Below are 15101 nucleotides of genomic sequence, written 5' to 3' on the forward strand. Positions count from 1 at the left end.
AACAGGGACTATAATAAAATGAACACATTAGACAAATAATCAATACACAAAAACTAACATAGGCAATACGCATCCTGATATAATATAGGACTATAGAAAAATGGCATCTAATAATGTTATGTAGTTCCTAGAGTCGTACCACACATGTCCCAACGGTTACCATAGCAACCTATATCAACAATGCACCACATTCAATGCGGCATATGTGGAGGGCAACATAAGAACTACAAACATATTGGTTATAGCATACAGCAACCAAAGGCATTAATACAATAGACAATCTATATATGCAAGTACAATAATCAATATCACAACATACTAACAAAGGCCAAATTTAATAATCGGCACTACTAGATAACGAACGGCCCAAGTATTACCATATAGGTATAAAGCATAGGGGTCAAACAGTTGTGTCTATCCAAACTATTATAGGTTGCTGCAATAATTTAGAATTAACTCTATTAATTAACTATATGCCATACCAAAATAAAATAAGTGAATTCAAAATAATATAAACCCTATATTAAAAATATATTATATAGAATAGAATGATTCAGGACTCTCAACAGAGGCATCCATTTTCAGCAGAGACTCATAAGAACACATGCCAGTCCAACTGGGTATTGAGTCCATAGGGAACCAGAGTATTCAACTCAAATGTCCATTTGGCTTCCCTTTGTAAGAGCATACGGTTCCTATCTCCTCCTTCTCTTGACAATGGCGGTACATGGTCGATGATCGTGTATTTGAGATCCATAACATTATGCTTCATTTCCAAAAAATAATGTCTGGCTACCGGTTGTTCCGATGCCCCTTTCTTAATCGCTGTCTTAATAGCAGATCGATGATTTGCCATACGTGTACGTAGGTCATCAGTGGTCTTCCCTACATCATATAATCCACAAATACAGTGTAAGAGGTACACTATATGTGTAGTGGTACACGTCAGGCGGAATCTGTGTTTGTACATTTTGCGTTTGTGTGGATGAGTGAAGCATGATCCAGTTATCAATCCTCCACAAGTAGTGCAACCAAGACATTGAAATACACCTGGTTTTTTGATGTCCAACCATGTAGATGTTTTGTAGCTTTGTACAGGGTCAGTGTTAATCAGTAAGTCCCGCAAGGACTTCGACCTTCTGTAACCCACCCTGGGTGGTTGTGAGTTATACAGAGGTAAGGATTTATCCGTATTGATGATCTTCCAATGCTTGTTTAAGATATCCATTAAGGGACCCTTATCCCCTGTAAAAGTAGTCACAAATGTCATTCTTCCATCCTCAATCTTAGGATCTCTATCTGGAACTTGACAAATATTGTCACATTGTTCTTTCAACAATTTATGAGGATAACTCCTTGTTCTAAACCGCTGTACCATCTCTGTCAGTTGTAAGTCTCTGTTACCAATTTCCGAGTTGTTCCTACTCTCAGCAATTGCGATTTCGGCAATGCTCTCTTCAATGCCGGAGGATGGCAACTGGTGTAATGTAATAGGGAATTTCTGTCAGCTTCCTTTCTGTACAGTGTCGACTGGATTTTCCCATTCCCTTTATATAACCTAACATCCAGGAAATCGATTTGTGTTCTACTATGCACCATTTTGAACTTCAGAGCTACATTAGCCTCATTCAATTGTTGAAACCAAGTCTCCAGGCCCTCCAAAGTACCAGACCAAATTAGCTTATTTGACAAATTAGCTCTACACCCTGTTTTGGATAAACCTGCATACATCTATACACATCTATTAAAGCTTAAACAAAAAGAAAAAGATTTAACTTTACATGGGGCATACCTCTGAGTATTACCGCAGAGGTTTCATTCCAAGAGGATTTAGGATCAGGAATGTACCCACTTTGGGCAGAAACAATCCCTCATTTTGTGACAGATGGTGCAGCATTGAAAACAAATGCTCTCTAGATCTTGTACTACTTGTCATACAAGAAGTGGGGAGATTATTACAACTAATTAAGGCAGAGATTGCAGCCTACGAATTACCAAATTTGCCTAGATTGGAGGCTGATAATACAGAGGATTGGATAAACAAACAAACTCCAGAGCAAGATTGAGAAATATGAAACTGATTTAATCCAGTTTAAAAATAAGAAATTGGAGGCTGTAATAAGCGATTATAGGGACAAAAGAGTCTATTTATGGCAATTGACTGCCAGTGAGAGACAGAGACAACATATTGTTAGGAGGAGACGTGCACAATACTATAAACCTCAGGATTTGACTACTGTAGAGAGTTCAGGGTCTGGTTCAGGCTCTGATACAGATCAACCACAGAATCCTACTCAGGTAGCTCAACACCCCCAAGGAGTGACAACACGCTCAAAAAACTACAGAGGAAGAGGGGGGTATAAGGGGAAAACCACCCTTACACCCTCAGAAATGACGAATAACATAGTAGTCAACCTGAGTGATTACCCTTTGAGTGACTCTGAAATTAAAATTTTAAATAGAGGACTCACTTTTGTTCCCACCAGCAGAACTGATCCATTTGAGTTCTATATTGACACAAAAAAATTTCAAAGATTACTCTCTTTAAAGGAGAAATTTGGGGAATCTGAAATGGGATATGACCAACTGAAGAAGAAGTCGACATATACCCCTCCTTTCAACAATTCCAGTATTAATACCTTTACGAGATTAATACAGGATGATATGAATCATTCTATTAGTTCACATCAAAGAGAGACTTTCAATAACTTCTCAAAGGAAGACTGGAAGGTGTTAAGAAATCTATCAGGCAACAAAGATTTAATTATACGTGAGGCCGACAAAGGTGGGGCAGTGGTCATCCTTAATTATAAGGACTACAGGACAGAGATCTTGTCACAGCTTGCGGATGATAATACGTATAGACCACTAACTTGTGACCCTACACAAACATTCAAGAGAAAGCAGGATGAATATGCTAAATTGGTATATGACCAGGGGTTCATTAATAGGGATATTTATCTCTATCTATTAGTGACATATCTCAGAACTCCGGTCCTATATACCCTTCCTAAAATACATAAGGGAATCTCTCCTCCACCGGGTAGACCAATCGTGTCCTCTATAGGCTCATTACAGCAACCTCTTGCTACATTTGTAGATACATTTCTACAGCCTATTGTATACCATACACCATCTTATTTGAGAGATTCTATGGCACTTCTTGAGATGTTACAAAATTTGGAGGATTTAGACGAGGATATATGGCTAGTCACACTAGATGTGACTAGTCTATATACTGTAATCCCACATGAAGAAGGACTACAAGCTGTTTTTTTCTCTGCAGATATCCCTATATTGGACCCCCTCCTGAGATCCTACTTCAATTTCTAGAGTTTTGTCTGACTACCAATTTCTTCAGATTTGAACAATCTTTTTACCTACAGAGGAAAGGGACGGCGATGGGGTCGAATATGGCCCCATCGTATGCCAATTTGTTTATGGCCCATTTTGAAGAGTTTGGGACGACATTGTTTCAGGTCAAAAACATCCAATTTTTTAAGAGGTATATAGATGACCTGTTTCTCATTTGGTCTGGTACTTTGGAGGGCCTGGAGGCCTGTAGCTCTGAAGTTCAAAATGGTGCATAGTAGAACACAAATCGATTTCCTGGATGTTAGGTTATATAAAGGGAATGGGAAAATCCAGTCGACACTGTACAGAAAGGAAACTGACATCGCAATTGCTGAGAGTGAGTAGGAACAACTCGGAAATTGGTAACAGAGACTTACAACTGACAGAGATGGTACAGCGGTTTAGAACAAGGAGTTATCCTCATAAATTGTTGAAAGAACAATGTGACAATATTTGTCAAGTTCCAGATAGAGATCCTAAGATTGAGGATGGAAGAATGACATTTGTGACTACTTTTACAGGGGATAAGGGTCCCTTAATGGATATCTTAAACAAGCATTGGAAGATCATCAATACTGATAAATCCTTACCTCTGTATAACTCACAACCACCCAGGGTGGGTTACAGAAGGTCGAAGTCCTTGCGGGACTTACTGATTAACACTGACCCTGTACAAAGCTACAAAACATCTACATGGTTGGACATCAAAAAACCAGGTGTATTTCGATGTCTTGGTTGCACTACTTGTGGAGGATTGATAACTGGATCATGCTTCACTCATCCACACAAACGCAAAATGTACAAACACAGATTCCGCCTGACGTGTACCACTACACATATAGTGTACCTCTTACACTGTATTTGTGGATTATATGATGTAGGGAAGACCACTGATGACCTACGTACACGTATGGCAAATCATCGATCTGCTATTAAGACAGCGATTAAGAAAGGGGCATCGGAACAACCGGTAGCCAGACATTATTTTTTGGAAATGAAGCATAATGTTATGGATCTCAAATACACGATCATCGACCATGTACCGCCATTGTCAAGAGGAGGAGGAGATAGGAACCGTATGCTCTTACAAAGGGAAGCCAAATGGACATTTGAGTTGAATACTCTGGTTCCCTATGGACTCAATACCCAGTTGGACTGGCATGTGTTCTTATGAGTCTCTGCTGAAAATGGATGCCTCTGTTGAGAGTCCTGAATCATTCTATTCTATATAATATATTTTTAATATAGGGTTTATATTATTTTGAATTCACTTATTTTATTTTGGTATGGCATATAGTTAATTAATAGAGTTAATTCTAAATTATTGCAGCAACCTATAATAGTTTGGATAGACACAACTGTTTGACTCCTATGCTTTATACCTATATGGTAATACTTGGGCCGTTCGTTATCTAGTAGTGCCGATTATTAAATTTGGCCTTTGTTAGTATGTTGTGATATTGATTATTGTACTTGCATATATAGATTGTCTATTGTATTAATGCCTTTGGTTGCTGTATGCTATAACCAATATGTTTGTAGTTCTTATGTTGCCCTCCACATATGCCGCATTGAATGTGGTGCATTGTTGATATAGGTTGCTATGGTAACCGTTGGGACATGTGTGGTACGACTCTAGGAACTACATAACATTATTAGATGCCATTTTTCTATAGTCCTATATTATATCAGGATGCGTATTGCCTATGTTAGTTTTTGTGTATTGATTATTTGTCTGTGTTCATTTTATTATAGTCCCTGTTACGTTGCCACGGCCGATGACGTCACTCGCAGGGGAGACGCATCTAACGTGGAGAGCGTAGTTCATTGTTTGGTGGTGGATATAACACAGCGTGGTGGTAAGTTTGCATAACCTTGTAAGTCTGAGGACGGGTTTTCTGTAGCCCGAAAACGTTCACTTAATAAAGGTGACATATGGATATAAGACCTTTGGAGTGCTGCTTGTTTTGATGGTATTATTATTGTGGCTCTAAGCACCCAAGGCTCATACATATAGGATCTGGAGTGCACTTTGCTGGATATTTCTATATATATATATATATATATGTATGTATGTCTATAACTGTATATATGTGTATGTATGTCTGTAAATGTGTATATACTGTATGTGTATGTATGTCTATAACTGTGTATGTATGTCTATAAATGTGTGTGTATGTATGTATGTGTGTGTGTGTATGTGTGTGTATATATATATATATATATATATATATATATATATATATATATATGTATGTATGTATGTATATGTATGTCTATAACTGTGTGTGTGTGTGTGTATGTGTATGTATGTATGTGTATGTATGTCTATAACTGTGTATGTATGTGTATGTATGTCTATAACTGTGTATAGATGTGTATGTATGTCTATAACTGTGTATAGATGTGTATGTATGTCTATAACTGTGTATAGATGTGTATGTATGTCTATAACTGTGTATATATATATATATATGTATGTATGTCTAAAACTGTGTATATATGTATTTACAGAACTTATATACACATATATAGAACAAATAGGAAAGGATACATTACCCCTCTCCCAAAATAGTAAGGAAATACAGCACTCTTTTTACTTTCATAAAATATAATTTATTGCTTTTCAAAGCATCTAAGGTGCATTCAAAACGATGTGAAAATGAATATTGTGACTAATCCTAACATGTCCCTTATTATCCTAACATGTCCCTTATTATTACAATTTAAACAACATGTTGCAAAACCTCACATTTCACTATCCGTAAGCGCTTGTCCATCGTCAAACATGAAACATTGTTTCCATCCTGTAACTATTAGCCGGTTACTTTCATTAAAAGGCCAGACTTTCTTTTAAGATTTATTTCATAGAGACATATTTATCAAGCTCTGCCGGAAACAGAACTTATAAAGCAGCACTCTAAAGTCCGCGGCTCCATAACCTGTCCACCTGCTCTGAGGCGGCGGACAGAAATCGACAGTAATCAACCCGTTCGAATACGATTGGGTTGATTGAGACCCCCTGCTGGTGCAATGATAAATGCAGACAGCGTAAACTGTCGGCATTTGCCGATGTGCAGCGGACATGATCCGCTATATCGGATCATGTCTTCTCGTACCATCATAAATAGGCCCCATAGTCTCCAAACTCTCCCAGCAATGTGCTATATTCGACCGCGGCTCTTTCAACCGCTCTCAAGGTCTGTTAGAGATGGATTCTTATTAGCAACTGATACAGGGAACAGTAAATATATACTTTTTTATCTGAAAGTCAGTCAGTCATGTAATCCTGTTTAACGGCTTTCCAAGTGACCACGGTTTTGTAGATGTTACCTGGCCTTTTCAAGCTGACACCGCACCAGACCTGTTATATCGTTAACGCTCCTGCTATGATTACCGTCTCTCACTCTGAGACTTCAATGCATTTGTATAGCGGTGGGTTGTTGGTACTGTGCATGCTGACCTCATCCAAAACATCACAAGGAATTTGCTTGATCTGGGAAAGCATAACTGTGTTCCGATTTCAGCATTAACAGTCATTCAAAAGGATTAGCAACATGTTGTAGATACAAAAAGACATGTTATTGTCTATCCAAAGTGCAAAGTGCCGATGCATCCTGCTATGTGCAGAACATTGGAATGTGAAATATTCATATTTTCATGTCAGGTTAGCACACCTGAATATGCAATCGTGTTTGCGCGCCAGAAGGGTGTTAGGGTTTTTCCCCCACATATTTTTGCTCTTTTACTATGGGGGGAATACTTGAACGTGTACACAAAATTCTAACTTAGACTTTTAGTGCTCGTCGGGTTAGCGTGCAAGCGAAAACAGTTTACTTTCAATTAATAATACGAGCACAACTGGAAGCACGCAAAAAGCTTACTTGTAGCGCAGTTAATTCTTGAGCAGGAGTGTTATTTAGTGCACAACTTATATGGACTTGCAGGGTCTGGCAACCTTGAACCACCCACCCCCCTCACCCTTTTGTTCACACAAGTGATTGTATCTTTTTTGGGGGGGTTAAATGGAACAGACATGGGGGCATATTTATTATAGTGCGGACGGACGCTGTCGGCATTTATCATTGCACCACCTCAGAGCAGGCGGACAGGTTATGGAGCAGTGGTGTTTAGACCGCTGCTTTATAACTTATGTCAAGGCTCGCCGGAAAAACGGGGCATCAAGCTCCGTACGCAGCTTGATAAATTGACCCCATGGACTCTTTGACAATTAAAAATATATTTGTACCTTATTTGCCCTTAAATGGATACTAAACCCAATTTTTTTTCTTTAATGATTCAGATAGAGCAGCAATTTTCATCAACTTTTTAATTTTACTCCTATTATCAATTTTTATTTGTTCTCTTAGTACCTTTATTTGAAAAGCAGGAATGTAAAGCGAAGGAGCCGGACCATTTTTGGTTCAGCACCTGGGTAGCACTTGATTGGTGGCTAAATGTAAATGGGAAAATCCACAAACTATTTTACGTCATAATACTGTATAGGGCAGTATCTGTACTAATGTCACTGCTGGTTATATGTCATGTTAGTGTATAGGGCAGTATCTGTACTAATGTCACTGCTGGTTATATGTCATGGTAGTGTATAGGGCAGTATCTGTACTAATGTCACTGCTGGTTATACGTCATGTTAGTGTATAGGGCAGTATCTGTACTAATGTCACTGCTGGTTATATGTCATGTTAGTGTATAGGGCAGTATCTGTACTAATGTCACTGCTGGTTATACGTCATGTTAGTGTATAGGGCAGTATCTGTACTAATGTCACTTCTGGTTATACATCATATTAGTGTATAGGGCAGTATCTGTACTAATGTCACTGCTGGTTATATGTCATGTTAGTGTATAGGGCAGTATCTGTACTAATGTCACTGCTGGTTATACGTCATGTTAGTGTATAGGGCAGTATCTGTACTAATGTCACTGCTGGTTATACGTCATATTAGTGTATAGGGCAGTATCTGTGTACTAATGTCACTGCTGGTTATATGTCATGTTAGTGTATAGGGCAGTATCTGTACAAATGTCACTGCTGGTTATGTCATGTTAGTGTATAGAGCAGTATCTGTGTACTAATGTCACTGCTGGTTATATGTCATGTTAGTGTATAGGGCAGTATCTGTACTAATGTCACTGCTGGTTATATGTCATGTTAGTGTATAGGGCAGTATCTTTACTAATGTCACTGCTGGTTATATGTCATGTTAGTGTATAGGGCAGTATCTTTACTAATGTCACTGCTGGTTATACGTCATGTTAGTGTATAGGGCAGTATCTTTACTAATGTCACTGCTGGTTATACGTCATGTTAGTGTATAGGGTAGTGTCTGTACTAATGTCACTGCTGGTTATACGTCATGTTAGTGTATAGGGCAGTATCTGTACTAATGTCACTGCTGGTTATATGTCATGTTAGTGTATAGGGTAGTATCTGTACTAATGTCACTGCTGGTTATATGTCATGTTAGTGTATAGGGTAGTGTCTGTACTAATGTCACTGCTGGTTATACGTCATGTTAGTGTATAGGGCAGTATCTGTACTAATGTCACTGCTGGTTATACGTCATGTTAGTGTATAGGGCAGTATCTGTACTAATGTCACTGCTGGTTATACGTCATGCTAGTGTATAGGGCAGTATCTGTACTAATGTCACTGCTGGTTATACGTCATGTTAGTGTATAGGGCAGTATCTGTACTAATGTCACTGCTGGTTATACGTCATGTTAGTGTATAGGGCAGTATCTGTACTAATGTCACTGCTGGTTATACGTCATGTTAGTGCATAGGGCAGTATCTGTACTAATGTCACTGCTGGTTATATGTCATGTTAGTGTATAGGGCAGTATCTGTGTACTAATGTCACTGCTGGTTATATGTCATGTTAGTGTATAGAGCAGTATCTGTGTACTAATGTCACTGCTGGTTATATGTCATGTTAGTGTATAGGGCAGTATCTGTACTAATGTCACTGCTGGTTATACGTCATGTTAGTGTATAGGGCAGTGTCTGTACTAATGTCACTGCTGGTTATATGTCATGTTAGTGTATAGGGCAGTATCTGTATTAATGTCACTGCTGGTTATACGTCATGTTAGTGTATAGGGCAGTATCTGTATTAATGTCACTGCTGGTTATATGTCATGTTAGTGTATAGGGCAGTATCTGTACTAATGTCACTGCAGTTATATGTCATTTTAGTGTATAGGGCAGTGTCTGTACTAATTTCACTGCTGGTTATACGTCATGTTAGTGTATAGGGCAGTATCTGTACTAATGTCACTGCTGGTTATACGTCATGTTAGTGTATAGGGCAGTATCTGTACTAATGTCACTGCTGGTTATATGTCATGTTAGTGTATAGGGCAGTATCTGTGTACTAATGTCACTGCTGGTTATATGTCATGTTAGTGTATAGGGCAGTTTCTGTACTAATGTCACTGCTGGATATATGTCATGTTAATGTATAGGGCAGTGTCTTTACTAATGTCACTGCTGGTTATATGTCATGTTAGTGTATAGGGCAGTGTCTGTGTACTAATGTCACTGCTGGTTATATGTCATGTTAGTGTATAGGGCAGTGTCTGTGTACTAATGTCACTGCTGGTTATACGTCATGTTAGTGTATAGGGCAGTATCTGTACTAATGTCACTGCTGGTTATATGTCATGTTAGTGTATAGGGCAGTGTCTGTACTAATGTCACTGCTGGTTATATGTCATGTTAGTGTATAGGGCAGTATCTGTACTAATGTCACTGCTGGTTATACGTCATGTTAGTGTATAGGGCAGTATCTGTGTACTAATGTTACTGCAGGTTATACGTCATGTTAGTGTATAGGGCAGTATCTGTACTAATGTAACTGCTGGTTATATGTCATGTTAGTGTATAGGGCAGTATCTGTGTACTAATGTTACTGCAGGTTATACGTCATGTTAGTGTATAGGGCAGTATCTGTACTAATGTCACTGCTGGTTATATGTCATGTTAGTGTATAGGGCAGTAGATGTACTAATGTCACTGCTGGTTATACGTCATGTTAGTGTATAGGGCAGTATCTGTACTAATGTCACTGCTGGTTATACGTCATGTTAGTGTGTAGGGCAGTATCTGTACTAATGTCACTGCTGGTTATACGTCATGTTAGTGTATAGGGCAGTATCTGTGTACTAATGTCACTGCTGGTTATGCGTTGTTAGTGTATAGGGCAGTGTCTTTACTAATGTCACTGCTGGTTATATGTCATGTTAGTGTATAGGGCAGTATCTGTACTAATGTCACTGCTGGTTATACGTCATGTTAGTGTATAGGGCAGTATCTGTACTAATGTCACTGCTGGTTATACGTCATGTTAGTGTATAGGGCAGTATCTGTACTAATGTCACTGCTGGTTATACGTCATGTTAGTGTATAGGGCAGTATCTGTACTAATGTCACTGCTGGTTATACGTCATGTTAGTGTATAGGGCAGTATCTGTACTAATGTCACTGCTGGTTATATGTCATGTTAGTGTATAGGGCAGTATCTGTACTAATGCCACTGCTGGTTATATGTCATGTTAGTGTATAGGGCAGTATCTGTACTAATGTGACTGCTGGTTATACATTATGTTAGTGTATAGGGCAGTATCTGTACTAATGTCACTGCTGGTTATATGTCATGTTAGTGTATAGGGCAGTATCTGTACTAATGTCACTGCTGGTTATATGTCATGTTAGTGTATAGGGCAGTATCTGTACTAATGTCACTGCTGGTTATATGTCATGATAGTGTATAGGGCAGTATCTGTACTAATGTCACTGTTGGTTATATGTCTTGTTAGTGTATAGGGCAGTATCTGTACTAATGTCACTGCTGGTTATACATCATGTTAGTGTATAGGTCAGTATCTGTGTACTAATGCCACTGCTGGTTATACATCATGTTAGTGTATAGGGCAGTATCTGTACTAATGTCACTGCTGGTTATATGTCATGTTAGTGTATGGGGCAGTATCTGTACTAATGTCACTGCTGGTTATATGTCATGTTAGTGTATAGGGCAGTATCTGTACTAATGTCACTGCTGGTCATACGTCATGTTAGTGTATAGGGCAGTGTCTGTGTGCTAATGTCACTACTGGCTATGTCATTTTAGTGTATAGTGCAGTGTCTGTGTGCTAATGTCACTGCTGGTTATACGTCATATTTGTGTATAGGTAAGTATCCTTGCACTAATACTTTGTAATATTATTACTTTTCTGTTATGAGCGATGTTTAGGGGGCGCACGCAGCAGACGTGCTGGTAATTAGGGCTACTGCTTGTCTTCATTGTGCTTAATAGATGTTTTCTTATGAATCTTATATATCACATTTAGGGCTAGAATACAGTTTGAGGAAAAAAAATCTCTGTGTGCTGGCGTTGGGGCAAGAAGTCAGTAGTAAATGCAATCGTGTGTCAGAAAACACATCAAAAATACATGTAACAGTACAGTAACACTCATATTAGCACTGTCTAATATTAATATGTATTAACAAATATTTCACAAAATTAGTTATAAGGGGGGGTTAGTTATCAACGTGTCTACTTTTCCTGCCTTCGCCGGCCCAATACGCCCGCCTAAGCTCGCCTCACATCGCCGCTGCGGACCTGCAAAAATTTGCCTAAGTTATCAAAAAAGCTGTCAAAAAGCCGCGCACCAAGTACGGGGCGATGAGCAGCGGACTGTGAGAGTTATCACTCATCCGATCTCGGCTTTTTTACAGCTCTTCGGCTTTTTTACAGCTTTCTTGCTAGCCTGTCACTAAGCACCCACACTAAACTATACTGTTCTACCCCCTATACCGGAGCCCCCCGCAACTAAATAAAGTTACTAACCCCTAAACCGCCACTCCTAGAACCCGCCGCAACTCTTATAAATGTATTAACCCCTAAACGCCGCTCGTAGACCCCGCCGCAACTGTTATAAATGTATTAACCCCTAAACCGCCGCTCCCGGACACCGCTGCCACCTACATTATACCTAGTAACCCCTATCCTGTCGCCCTCTATAATAAAGTTATTAACCCCTATCCTGCTGATCCCGCACCTCGCCGCAACTAAATAAATAGTTTAACCCCTAAACCGCCGCTCCCTGACCCTGCCGCAACCTATATTAAATTTATTAACCCCTATCCTGCCCCCCTACACCGTCGCCACCTATAATAAATTTATTAACCCCTATCCTGCCCCCCACTACACCGCCGCCACTGTAATAAAATTATTAACCCCTAAACCTAAGTCTAACACTAGCCGTAACACCCCCCTAACTTAAATATTAATTAAATCTAAATAATATTTCTATTATGAACTAAATTAATCCTATTTAAAACTAAATACTTACCTTTAGAATAAACCCTAATATAGCTACAATATAAATAATAATTATATTGTAGCTATCTTAGGATTTATTTTTATTTTACAGGCATCTTTCAATTTATTTTAACTAGGTACAATAGCTATTAAATAGTTATTAACTATTTAATAGCTTACCTAGCTAAAATAAAGAGAAATTTACCTGTAAAATAAATCCTAACCTAAGTTACAATTAAACCTAACACTACACTATCAGTAAATTAATTAAATAAATTAACTACAAATAACTACAATTAAATACAATTACATAAACTAACTAAAGTACAAAAAATAAAAAAAGCTAAGTTACAAAAAATAAAAAAAAAGTTACAAACATTTTAAAAAATATTACAATTTTAAGCTAATTACACCTAATCTAAGCCCCCTAATAAAATAACAAAGCCCCCCAAAATAAAAAAATGCCCTACCCTATTCTAAATTAAATTTCAAAGCTCTTTTACCTTACCAGCCCTTAAAAGGGCCTTTTGTGGGGGCATGCCCTAAAGAATTCAGCTCTTTTGCCTGTAAAAGAAAAATACAACCCCCCCCAACATTAAAACCCACCACCCACATACCCCTAATCTAACCCAAACCCCCCTTAAAATAACCTAACACTAATCCACTGAAGATCATCCTACCTTTAGTCGTCTTCACTCAGCCGAGCAGCGATGGAACCGAAGAGGAGATCCGGAGCGGCAGAAGTGATCATCCAAGGGGCGCTGAAGAAATCTTCCATCCGATGAAGTGATCCTCCAGTCGGCGCTGAAGAAGTCTTCCATCCGGGCGATGTCATCTTCCCAGAGGCGCTGAAGAAGTCTTCTATCCGGGCGATGTCATCTTCCAAGAGGCGCTGAAGAAGTCTTCTATCCGGGCGATGTCATCTTCCAAGCGGGGTCTTCAATCTTCATCCCGCCGACGCGGAACATCCTTCTTTGCCGAAGGACTACCGATGAATGAAGGCTCCTTTAAGGGATGTCATCCAAGATGGCATCCCTTCAATTCCGATTGGCTGATAGGATTCTATCAGCCAATCGGAATTAAGGTAGGAAAAATCTGATTGGCTGATTGAATCAGCCAATCAGATTAAAGTTCAATCCGATTGGCTGATCCAAACAGCCAATCAGATTGAGCTTGCATTCTATTGGCTGTTCCGATCAGCCAATCGGATTGAACTTGAATCTGATTGGCTGATTCAATCAGCCAATCAGATTTTTCCTACCTTAATTCCGATTGGCTGATAGAATCCTCTCAGACAATCGGAATTGAAGGGACGCCATCTTGGATGATGTCCCTTAAAGGAGCCTTCATTCGTCGGTAGTCCGTCGGGAAAGAAGGATGTTTCGCGTCGGCGGGATGAAGATTGAAGACCCCGCTTGGAAGATGACATCGCCCGGATAGAAGACTTCTTCAGCGCCTCTTGGAAGATGACATCGCCCGGATGGAAGACTTCTTCAGCGCCGACTGGAAGATCACTTCATCGGATGGAAGATTTCTTCAGCGCCCCTTGGATGATCACTTCTGCCGCTCCGGATCTCCTCTTCGGTTCCATCGCTGCTCGGCTGAGTGAAGACGACTAAAGGTAGGATGATCTTCAGGGGATTAGTGTTAGGTTATTTTAAGGGGGGTTTGGGTTAGATTAGGGGTATGTGGGTGGTGGGTTTTAATGTTGGGGGGGGGTTGTATTTTTTTTTTACAGGCAAAAGAGCTGAATTCTTTGGGGCATGCCCCCACAAAAGGCTCTTTTAAGGGCTGGTAAGGTAAAAGAGCTTTGAACTTTTTTAACTTAGAATAGGGTAGGGCATTTTTTTATTTTGGGGGGCTTTGTTATTTTATTAGAGGGCTTAGATTAGGTGTAATTAGCTTAAAATTGTTGTAATATTTTAAAAATGTTTGTAACTTATTTTTTTTATTTTTTGTAACTTAGCTTTTTTTTTTTTTGTACTTTAGTTAGTTTATGTAATTGTATTTAATTGTAGTTATTTGTAGTTAATTTATTTAATTTATTTAATGATAGTGTAGTGTTAGGTTTAATTGTAACTTAGGTTAGGATTTATTTTACAGGTAATTTTGTATTTCTTTTAGCTAGGTAGTTATTAAATAGTTAATAACTATTTAATAACTATTCTAACTAGCTAAAATAAATACAAAGTTACCTGTAAAATAAATATAATTCCTAAAATAGCTACAATGTAATTATTAATTACATTGTAGCTATCTTAGGGTTTATTTTACAGGTAAGTATTTAGTTTTAAATAGGAATAATTTATTAAAGTGTAGTGTTAGGTGTAATTGTAACTTAGGTTAGGATTTATTTTACAGGTAAATTTAAGTTTATTTTAGCTAGGTAAGCTATTA

The sequence above is a fragment of the Bombina bombina genome, chromosome 7, assembly GCF_027579735.1.
Source record: "Bombina bombina isolate aBomBom1 chromosome 7, aBomBom1.pri, whole genome shotgun sequence".
Classification (NCBI taxonomy): domain Eukaryota; kingdom Metazoa; phylum Chordata; class Amphibia; order Anura; family Bombinatoridae; genus Bombina; species Bombina bombina.